The sequence below is a fragment of the Rosa chinensis genome, chromosome 1 (genome assembly GCF_002994745.2).
Source record: "Rosa chinensis cultivar Old Blush chromosome 1, RchiOBHm-V2, whole genome shotgun sequence".
NCBI classification, from domain to species: domain Eukaryota; kingdom Viridiplantae; phylum Streptophyta; class Magnoliopsida; order Rosales; family Rosaceae; genus Rosa; species Rosa chinensis.
In genome coordinates, this window is record NC_037088.1 from 11,047,160 (window position 1) to 11,058,535 (window position 11,376).

Here is an 11,376-nt window from a genome sequence, read left to right on the forward strand (position 1 = left end):
AAGAGTCAGAATGAGATGGATTACCTGGACGTCAAGCCTCCTTTATATAGGCAATGACTTACTTGGAGGACAAGCCGCTGTTATTTCTGCTTTTATGGCTGCATTTATTTATGCACTTATGATGACAATTATTGCTGCACTAATAACGGTTAATCATTGCCTACTTACGACGGTCATTCATTGCGCACTTATAATCGTAATCATTGCGTGTTTATTACCGTAATAATCGCCGCATTCATGACTGAAATTCAACGCCATATTAACTACGAAGTTAATCGCCTTAATTGCAGGCCCAGCAAAAGTTGACAACTCCCACAATACCCCCAAATTTTCTCTTTGGACAGTCGTCCTAAGAGGAAATTTCCATTCTCTGGCTGTTTCGAATCTTGCCTCGAATATTTCCTCGAGCCCTGGCAATCCCGAATCTTTCCTCGAGCCCTGGTCGCCCCGATTATTTCCTCAGGCCTTGGCCGCCCCAATTCTTTCCTCGGGCCCTGGCCGTCCTGGCCGCCCCAAATCTTTCCTCGGGCCCTGGCCGCCCTGAATCTTTCCTCGAGCCCTGGCCGCCTCGATTCTTTCCTCGGGCCCTAGCCTCCTCGATTCTTTCCTCGAGGTGAAGATTCATTTTCAGCATGAGACATGGAATTGCCCCCATTTCCCTTTGAATATAATAAACAACGTTTTATTCTTTTTGGTCACCGACCTTGGTTATTTACTTTGGCCACCAGCCTTACACATACATTGTGATAACACCGACCACAAATATACTTTGAATGCAAAAAGAAGCGAAAATCCGAAAAATGATTACTAAAGGAAAGAACGCTAGACAACGTTAACCGGACTCTTTGTCTCTTTGGGGCTTATATTCCATCACTCCTAGTCCTTAGTGACGAAAATGAAATTTCTTGAGGTGCAGCTCTCGCCATCACTTTTTAGGGAAAAGTGGTTCCCACAGACGGCGCCACTTGTTGGTGCAGAAAAATTCCGTAGAGGAGTTTGACTCACCAATGAATGGGGACTGGAGCGGGAGCTGGCCGGGAACAATCGAGGAGCTTCCTTCGAGCGTTGACCTAAAGTTTGACCGTCGGCTCGAGGAGAAGGGGAAGTACCTGCAGAAAACCCTCCGATGCCTATGTCAGTATGTTTCTTAGTAGTGTAGTAAGAAGAGTCAGAATGAGATGGATTACCTGGACGTCAAGCCTCCTTTATATAGGCAATGACTTACTTGGAGGACAAGCCGCCATTATTTATGCTTTTATGGCTGCATTTATTTATGCACTTATGATGACAATTATTGCTGCACTAATAACGGTTAATCATTGCCTACTTACGACGGTCATTCATTGCACACTTATAATCATAATCATTGCGTGTTTATTACCGTAATAATCGCCGCATTCATGACTGAAATTCAACGCCATATTAACTACGAAGTTAATTGCCTTAATTGCGGGCCCAGCAAAAGTTGACCACTCCCACACGGGCCTAGAAACACAAGAGTATTTCCGTCAACAAGAGGCGACTCTGATTCAATTCCGAAGGAGATCGATGGCGTCAACCTCTTCTCGTCGTCAATGGAAATACGATGTGTTTCTAAGTTTCAGGGGAGAAGATACCTGCAATGGTTTTACCACTCAGAGCTTGAGAAAGGCATTCTGAACTAATTCGGAAAGGCATTCTCACCTTTCGGGATGACGCAGAGCTTGAGAAAGGAATATCCATTAGGCCTGAACTTTAGCTTCTTCGTCATGGTGCTTGGATGAACTCGTCAAGATTATTCAATGCATGAAAGAGATGGGCCAACAAGTTCTCCCCGTCTTCTTTGGCGTGTATCCTTCTGATGTGCGACACCAAAGGGGAAGTTTTGAGCTCAAAGTAAGGGAACCCCAAGTAGAAGTAAGGGCACATGAAGAAGTTTATGGGAAGCTTAATGAGGACAGACTAAATGCCTGGAGAGCTACTTTGACTGAGGTCGCCAATCTTTCTGGCTGGGATTACAAGAATTATCTGTAAGTCTCCTTCCTCCATACTAGTCATAACTTAATATGTTTCCTTGCTAAAGTAGATAAATTGAACTATTCTTTTGAAAGCAGGATAATCTCTTCTTTTTAAATTGAACTGTTCTTTATGATTTTATTCTTTATGATTTAAATTGGGATTTTAATGATTGAGGGATGGATACGAATGGGGAGAGTAATGAACATCCAGTAAATTTGAGAGACTAGATTACCATTTTGCATTTACTTAATCTTGCCGAATGCTAATATTGTTTTTACCGCTTATGTTACATTGCTAAGTTTCTAACTCACAATTTCATCTGAATTTTCTCAGATCTCTTCCAAAACTAATTGACGAAATTGTTAATCATATACTAAAGAAATCCGGGTATTCATCTTCAAGTGTTGACAAGGGCTTCATAGGAATGGATTCCCGCATTCATGGTTTATTAAGCAATTACATATATCCGCAGCTTGGTGGGGTGCCTTTTATAGGGATCCATGGCATGCGGGGGATAGGTAAGACAACACTTGCTCGAGCTATCCATGATGAAATTTGTCAGGATTTTGACCGAACCTGCTTTCTTTCCAATGTTAGAGAAATGTCTAAAACCAATGGCCTAGTTTCTCTAAAAGAAAAACTTCTTTCCAAAATCCTGACGGCAAAAGTTGAAAATATAGAGGATGAATACACAGGAGCTGCTATGATAGAAAGGCGGTTGTGTAGAATAAAGGTGCTTTGTTGTTATTGATGATGTGGATCAGTTGACACAATTAGAGAAATTGGCTGGAAGTCACAACTGGTTTGGTCCAGGGAGTAGAATCATCATAACCACCACCGATATTCAGTTGTTAAAGGCACATGATGTTGATGCTACATACAAGGCTATTGGGTTAAACTGTGATGAAGCACTTCAACTTTTGAGTTTGAAGGCTTTTAAGAAATGTCCCCCACGAGAAGATTATTTGCATCTGTGCTACCATATTTTAGGGTATGCTCAGGGGCTTCCGTTGGCGGTTGTGGTTTTAGGTTCTTTTCTATTTGGTAGAAGCATTGATGAATGGGCAAGTGCAATAGATAGGCTAAAGAAAACACCACATAAACGCATTATTGAGGTGCTTCGGATTAGTTTTGATGGACTGGATGAAAAAGACAGAGAAATATTCCTACATATTGCTTGCTTTTACAAGGGGAAGGATAAGGATCGTGTGACACAAATACTAGACTATTGCCAGCTAAACCCTGTCATTGGTTTAAGTGTTCTTGCTGATCGATGTCTCATAACTATCTCCAACAACGAACTGTCGATGCATGATTTGCTACAAGAAATGGGCTGGTGTTTAAGGACAAGCAAAATTGACAGAGAGAGAGAGATTATAGAGATTCAAGTGTGTATTTCATTTCATTCAAAGGAGGTATTTATAGGGATACATTTGAAGTAAATAATGATACAACTTGATGGCATCTTCATTTGTAGCCTCATTTTGTGGCATCTCCATTTGTAGCTCCACATTGTGGTTGTGATGATGATGATTGCCACACTTGTTCCCCATTGGCATAAAGCTTGACTCACAAGTCACTATACCTAAAATACCTATCTTATACATGACATAGACATTTTATACTATGAACAATACAACATGTTTCATATATACTACAACACTCCCCCTTGGATATTTCATGTCGATAGTATTTGTCTAAGCCGTGCGCTTCGAAATTGCCTCGTTAAAAACCTTGCCAAGTAATAAAACCCTGTCGGAAAAAAACAACCTTGGTCGAAGGAGAAAAGAGTGCAGCGCGCATTGAGTGTGGAGTATGTTTCTAGATACTCCCCCTGATTTAGACTCCCCCTGAAGATCATGAGAGTTCGGATAATCTTCTTAATCCGATACTCTTCACATGTTTCTCGAAAGGGGTTTTTGGTAACGACTTAGTAAATAAGTCCGCTACATTATCCTCTGATCGGATTTGATTTACTTCAATGTTTAGAAGTGTTTGCTGTTGATGATTGTAGAAGAATTTCGGTGATATATATTTAGTATTGTCACCCTTGATAAAACCTAATTTCATTTGCTCAATACAAGCTGCATTATCTTCGTAAATGCATGTAGGTTTATCTGTGGTAAACTTCAAACCACAAGTTCCTCGAATGTGTCTATTTATAGACCTTAGCCATATGCATTCACGCACAGCTTCATGTAGAGCAATAATCTCTGCATGATTTGAGGAAGTAGCGACAAGTGTCTGTTTTGTAGATCTCCAAGATATCGCAGTGCTTCCCATGGTAAAGACATAACCTGTTTGGGAGCGACCTTTATGGGGGTCAGAGAGATACCCTGCATCAGCAAAGCCCATCAAAACATTATTTTTATTTTGATGGAGGGGAGGAGGAGAACGTCGGTCACCATGGATGGTGTTGCCGGCGTCTGTATTACGGAAGGTGGCTTTTTGCCTCATAGGGTCTGATCCCAATCTTCCGTCTTTTATTTTCTCTCTGTAGGGATAAAACAAGCCCATATCAATCATACCTTTTAAGTATCGAAAGATTGTCTTTATGCCAATCCAATGGCGGCGTGTTGGCGCAGAACTATGTCGAGCTAACAAGTTCACTGCGAATGAGATATCTGGTCTTGTGCATTGTGCTAAATACAATAATGCGCCTATCGCACTTAGATAGGGTACTTCAGCCTCTAATAATTCTTTGTCCTCATCCCTTGGACGAAACGGATCTTTTGTGGGCTCAAGACTTCGGCCGATCATGGAAGTACTTACAGGCTTTGCTTTATCTTCATTAAAGCGCCTTAGTAATTTTTGAGTATATGCTGACTGATGGATCATAATCCCATCACTACGGTGCTCGAGTTCTATTCCGAGGCAAAACCGTGTTTTCCCAAGATCTTTCATCTCAAACTCGGATTCCAAATATTTAGCAGTTTCCTTTAACTCATCTAGAGTTCCAATTAGGTTCATGTCATCGACATAAACTGCTACAATTGCAAATCCGGAACTTGTTCTTTTAATGAACACGCAAGGGCATATTTCATTGTTAATATATCCCTTTCCAATCAAGTAGTCACTTAGACGGTTATACCACATCCGTCCGGATTGTTTCAATCCATATAGTGAGCGTCTTAATTTTATTGAAAACGCGCTCCGTGGTTTAGAACCACTTGATTTTGGTAATTGAAGTCCATCAGGAACCTTCATATATATCTCTGAATCTAGATCCCCATAGAGATATGCTGTAACCACATCCATAAGCTGCATGTCAAGTTTTTCGGAAACTACCAAACTGACAAGGTAGCGGAACGTTATAATGTCCATTACGGGAGAGTATGTCTCCTCGTAGTCGATTCCAGGGCGTTGTGAGAAACCTTGCGCCACGAGGCGGGCTTTATATCTCATCACCTCTTTTTTCTCATTACGTTTTCTAACAAAGACCCATTTATGGCCAACAGGCTTTATATTTGGTGGTGTCAGCATTATAGACCCAAATACCTGTCTCTTTGTTAGTGAATCCAATTCAGTCTGGATCGCATTTTTCCATTTAGGCCAATCTGCTCTTCGTTGACATTCTTCAACAGAGCGAGGCTCGATATCATCATATTCTATGATTCCTTTTGCAACATGATATGCAAACGCATCATTAATTGCCATAGAATTTCTATCCATCATCTCATGTACACTATTGTAATTTATGGAGATTTCTCTATTCTCTGGAGTTGGTTCTGACATTGGAGCGTCCCCCAATGGTGTCTCTTGGACATAACCATAATCCGGAATATTCTCGTGGGATGGTTTATTCATATCTATGATTAATGGATTATTTTGTGCCAAACTCGCTTTCTTTCTTGGGCGAGAATCCATCGAACCTATAGGTCTCCCGCGCTTCCTGGCAGGAGCCGTGGGCCTAGCCAATGTGTCACCCATAGAGGGAACGTTGGCGCCATTCTCATGTATTTTTGAGATGGCATTATGTCTTTTAGGGACATCAATCCTTGCAGGTATATTTGCAGCAGGTATGTGTGATCTCGTCACTTTAGCGATATCAGAAAACGCATCAGGCATCGATTCTGCTACGTTCTGAAGATTGAGAATTCTCTGCACTTCTTTTTCAGATTGTGCGGTTCGGGGATCAAGATGAGACAAAGTGGGGACAAACCAAGACAATTCCTGTCCTTTTTGTTGAACATTAGTTATGTTCATGTCTCCCCCTAAAGGCGGGAAGACTGTCTCATCAAAGTGACAATCCGCAAATCTAGCGGTAAATAGATCACCTGTCAAGGGTTCTATGTAGCGGATTATGGTTGGAGAGTCATAGCCAACATAAAGGCCTAATCGTCTTTGAGGACCCATTTTAGTGTGTATTTCATTTCATTCAAAGGAGGTATTTATAGGGATACATTTGAAGTAAATAATGATACAACTTGATGGCATCTTCATTTGTAGCCTCATTTTGTGGCATCTCCATTTGTAGCTCCACATTGTGGTTGTGATGATGATGATTGCCACACTTGTTCCTCATTGGCATAAAGCTTGACTCACAAGTCACTATACCTAAAATACCTATCTTATACATGACATAGACATTTTATACTATGAACAATACAACATGTTTCATATATACTACAACAGCTGGGAAATTGTTCGTGAACAGTCTCCTAAACAGCCAGGCAAAGGTAGTAGATTATGGTCTCATGAAGACATCAACAATGTCATGAAGAGACATAAGGTAAGAGTTTGATAATGAAAAAAAGATAAGCACATGTTCTGCACTTCAATAATAGTGTAGAATTGTTTGATAATGAAATAAGGCAGACTTACTTGTAATCTGCTTAGGTCTTGGTATTCTTTATGTTCTGCACTTAAGTTATTATTTTTGTTTTTCATTATCAGGGAACAGATTCAATCCAAGGCATGGTAATGGAGTTGACTAAATTACAAGTGGCTGATTGGAAGCCAGAAGCCTTTTCAAATTTGTCTCAACTTAGTCTTCTCCATATTCGTAATGTGGACCTTCCCAAAGGCCTCACTTGTCTTTCTAATTCCTTGAGACTCCTCGAATGGACTGGGTATCCCTTCAGATATCTCCCACAAAATTTTGAAGCAGATGAACTAATTGAACTTAACAACATTAAACAGCTTTGGAAGGGAACAAAGGTATGGCTATTAGTTAATAGTCTACTTGTTTATCTCTATGAAGCAAGTTGTCTGTTCTTCTGTGTGGTGGCTCACTTTTTCCAATTTTATGAGCAGAATTTTGACAAGTTGAAGTTCATCAAACTCTGCCATTCTCAAAACATTGTGGAGACCCCAGACCTCGCAGGCGTTCAGAATCTTGAGAGTTTAGATCTTGAAGGATGTGAGAATTTGGTAAGAGTCCATCAATCCCTTGGATTTCTCAAAAAGCTTATTGTCCTGAATCTTAAAGACTGCAAAAGTCTCGAGAGTCTGCCAAGTAGAATTGAAATGGAATCTCTTGAAACATTAATTCTTTCTAACTGCTCAAAAGTTGAGAAAATTCCCCAGTTTGTTGGAAATATGGAACGTTTGTCGGTGCTTTATCTTGATGAGACTGTCAATTGAACGGCTGAGTGGCCTTGTGTCATTGAATCTGAGCAACTGCAAAAATCTTGTCTGTCTTCCTAGCACCATCAATAAATTGAAGTCTATTAGAAATCTTAATCTTTCTGGATGCTTGAAACTTGGCAACCATCAGATAAATGTGGGGGAGATGGACTGTTTTGAGGAAAATGATGTGAATAGTGGGTCTGCAATAGAAATGTCATCTACCCATGATCACATAAAATATGTGAGAGGTTCAGTCTTTCGTGGATGCGAAGTAGTTTGGGGATCTGTAAATAAGTTCTTGCCTTCTGGATTGGTGCAAAAAGTGAATACAGAACCAATGAGTTTCCGCTTGCCTATATCTGGTCTGTGTAATTTAACATATCTGAACCTGAGTAATTGCAATCTTGGTGAAGGAGCATTTGCCAACGAATTTGGTTACTTTCCCTCTTTGGTGACCTTGAATCTAAGTGGAAACAATTTTGTTCGTCTTCCTTATGGCATTAGATTGCTTTCTAAGCTTGAGAACTTCAACTTGGAGAATTGCAAGAGACTTCAAGAGTTGTCAGACCTTCCATCAAATAGTATACTAGATTTAAAGGCAGATGGTTGTACTTCACTGAAATACCTGTTTGATGCATCAAACTTGAACGGATTAAACAAATCATATTTCAATTTCATCAATTGCTTCAATCTAAATGGCAATCAAGGATGCAATAACATAGCATTTGAAATGCTGAAGACATTCATGTATCAGGTACTCCCTCTCTGTGCGCGCGCGCGCGTGTGTACGTTTCTGCTCATATACTTGTAAATATTAATCAACTAACAACCTATCTCTTCTTGCACAGGGAATCTCTAATAAGAGGGAAACTTTTCATATGGTAATTCCAGGAAGTAATATTCCTGAGTGGTTCAGCCATCGGAGTGTTGGGTGTTCATTAAGTATGGGACCTGTATGCTTAGATGAAGTTTTGGGATTTGCTTTGTGTGCTGTTTTTGTACTCCATGAGCACCATCCAGTGGATAAGCTTTATATGGATGAATTCAAGACTTTTAATGCAACTCATCATCTTGTATGTTGCCTGAAGTTCAATGGAATAGAATTGGAAGTATATGGCACACAGCCAGCTGCATTTCGCTTTAGTGAAGAATTTTGCCAGGTTGAATCAGATCACCTGTGGCTATTCTATGTATCTAGTGATAAGTACTTTGGTACAGAGAGGTGGCGTAACTGTTACGGTCAGTTTGAGTTCTTATTTGAAACCAGAGGGCCGGGTCTGAAGGTGAGGGAGTGTGGAGTCCGTCTGATATATGAGGAAGATGTGCAAGCGTTGAACCAAACAACCACTCAATCAAGCAGCAGGATGTCTCCTTATGCGGATATATTGATTGGTTTTGACATTCCAGTTGCAGGGGAAACCAGTGCCACTGGTAGCAGAACTTGCACGCTTGAAGAATTGTAGGACTGGCAGAAATATAGGGGATCCACCACTGGCGACTCTGAAAGACCACAATTAAGGACTTTCTGATCCCATGGTTGGAAATGAGTTGCAGATCATGAATGGCCAATGTCTCCTCTTCTCTCATTTGAATTTCTGCAGCAATTACTTACTGGAGCTCTCTTGCCTTCATCTTTTACAGTTTGTGAGTCTTGATCACTCTAGTTTTGTTATTTTGCCTAGTTATTAGGACTCCCAGGTTATTTCCAAATGGCACTATAATCTTACTTGCAATCAACTGTATTATTGAAGCAGTTTTACAATAAACTGAATTGCCTCTCTGTAGTTAGTTTGATAGGAAAAGCATATAAAGCTTCTCATATTGATTATAGTCTATAAGCTATCAGTACACTTGTAGGCTTGCACCATTAATGTTATACTTGTATACTGTGTACTCATGTAGAATAGTGTGCTGTTATAGAGAATTTTAAGTAACCTTGCATTGCATTCTTAGCAATTTGTATGAAATTATGTGGCTCCCCTTGAAATGATGACCAGGCCTTTTTATACACTAAACCAACAAAATGTACGGATCCTAAAATTTCTTTGGAAGTCCATCCTTGTACCATTGGACACATTTTTTTGCAATTTTCTGGAGTCCATAAGAATGCATTGATTGCACAAACTGCCTGGAGCGTGGATCTAAATAACTAATGGCATTGGTTTTTTTTTTCTGAATAAAATGTGTATCTCCGGTCCATCAAAAATAGCAGGCTCAGGGAAGATAGAAAGAATTGATGTTCAGTGTATATGATGAAGATATTGCTGTGAAAAATTCTAAAAGACACCCCTATGCCGGTTCATATATTTTTCCTCACAAAAAAATTTCGACTTTTACCTTCGTTCGTAAATCTGCATTATGTTGTAGTGATCTTTCTGGGAATACGGACTTTCACATGCCAGGTTGTTTGTATAAGTCTTTTCTTCATGCTCTCTGCTGGTTCAAGGTATTCCATCTGATATAGATAGCGAGGGTCGAGGCAGTACATATTTATAAAGGTTACTTGAACTTTCCTTGAGTAGTGCAAATTCATGTGGACTTGATCAGCTTACTTTCCTCTTTACAGTTTCACTAATGAAACTTGAATTCATCAAGAAGAAGGGGGAATATGATTTGATGTTGGTTTTAACTAAAGTTGGCTTGAAAGTGGAATTAACTGCTAGAAGTTTATAGAAAACATGGTCCTGTCTCTGCATACATGTTTGACATCTTTTGGCTGGATATAATACATGTATTGCTTAACATCTTCCTCACCAGTTCGCGTGAAGTTCTGTTTGGATGTAATGTAGAATTTGAAGAGATGTACGTACTTTTCGTTTCGGTTTTATTTTGCAACTGCCAGCGCTGGTCCCATCCGACTTTGCAAAGGGCATGAATTCATTAGGAAAAGCATATAGTAACATTTTCACAGTAGCTGTAAACACATCAATACAGAATCCAGTAACAACAGTTTTTATTTGTAATCTGATCTTTCCTTACCTTAACCAAATCGTTGAAACCACCTTCACCCTATTCTCAACTTTTTACCGTTTGTTGTGTTCTCCCATGCCTTTGGGACAGACTCTGAATCCCTAATAAGTCCTGGAATTAATGGATACATGCTTGAGTTTGCTGATGACAGGTCTTCCAGTAGACCATTTTGCGGAGTCCAAATCCGATTGCTCTTTCTCTACCACCATTTATCATTTACTCTCTGAAAGGTTGGTGATTGAACTTGACCACCAATGAGGCTGCACTCCAGCTATGCCTTCAAATCTGGTAGTTGACAAGGCTTTGCAAATATATGGACCACGTTGGTAGACCTGAAAAGTTTCAAGCTTCGCTAAGTCGAAGTAAACACTATTCGGCTTTTGACTTCCATTGATATCACTGATCCAAGGATTGCTTGCAATTCATGTTTTGTCAAATCTAGAGCTGTGCAAAAGGACAGAACCAAAATCTATTTGACAAAGCATATACTGGATCATTGATTAGAAGGGTCTCTATATCATTCAATTTTATTGGAAAATCCCAATTGCTATGTTGTATGACCAAACCTGATCTTCAATTATTGTACCTAGCTAATGATTCCATCATATATTGCAATCTATCATTTGGCCTACTCTTTGACCAATTCAAAATGATCACTTCCTGACCAACGACAGGACTCTCCATGCCGTCACGAACTCGGATTAGGAAGACCGCCTTTCAACAACAATACAATGTGCTTCCTTGAACTTTCCATGAGTAGTGCAAATTCATGTGGACTTGATCAGCTTACTTTCCTCTTTACGCTTTCACTAATGCTTCAGTAGTACGATGTGCTTC

The 11,376-nt window shown here is 40.0% G+C and overlaps 1 pseudogene; it reads left to right on the top strand.

Moving 5' to 3' along the window:
• The first annotated feature begins 1,794 nt into the window (after window positions 1-1,794).
• On the top strand, window positions 1,795-9,466 carry LOC112200774 (annotated as a pseudogene).
• Window positions 9,467-11,376: the final 1,910 nt, after the last annotated feature.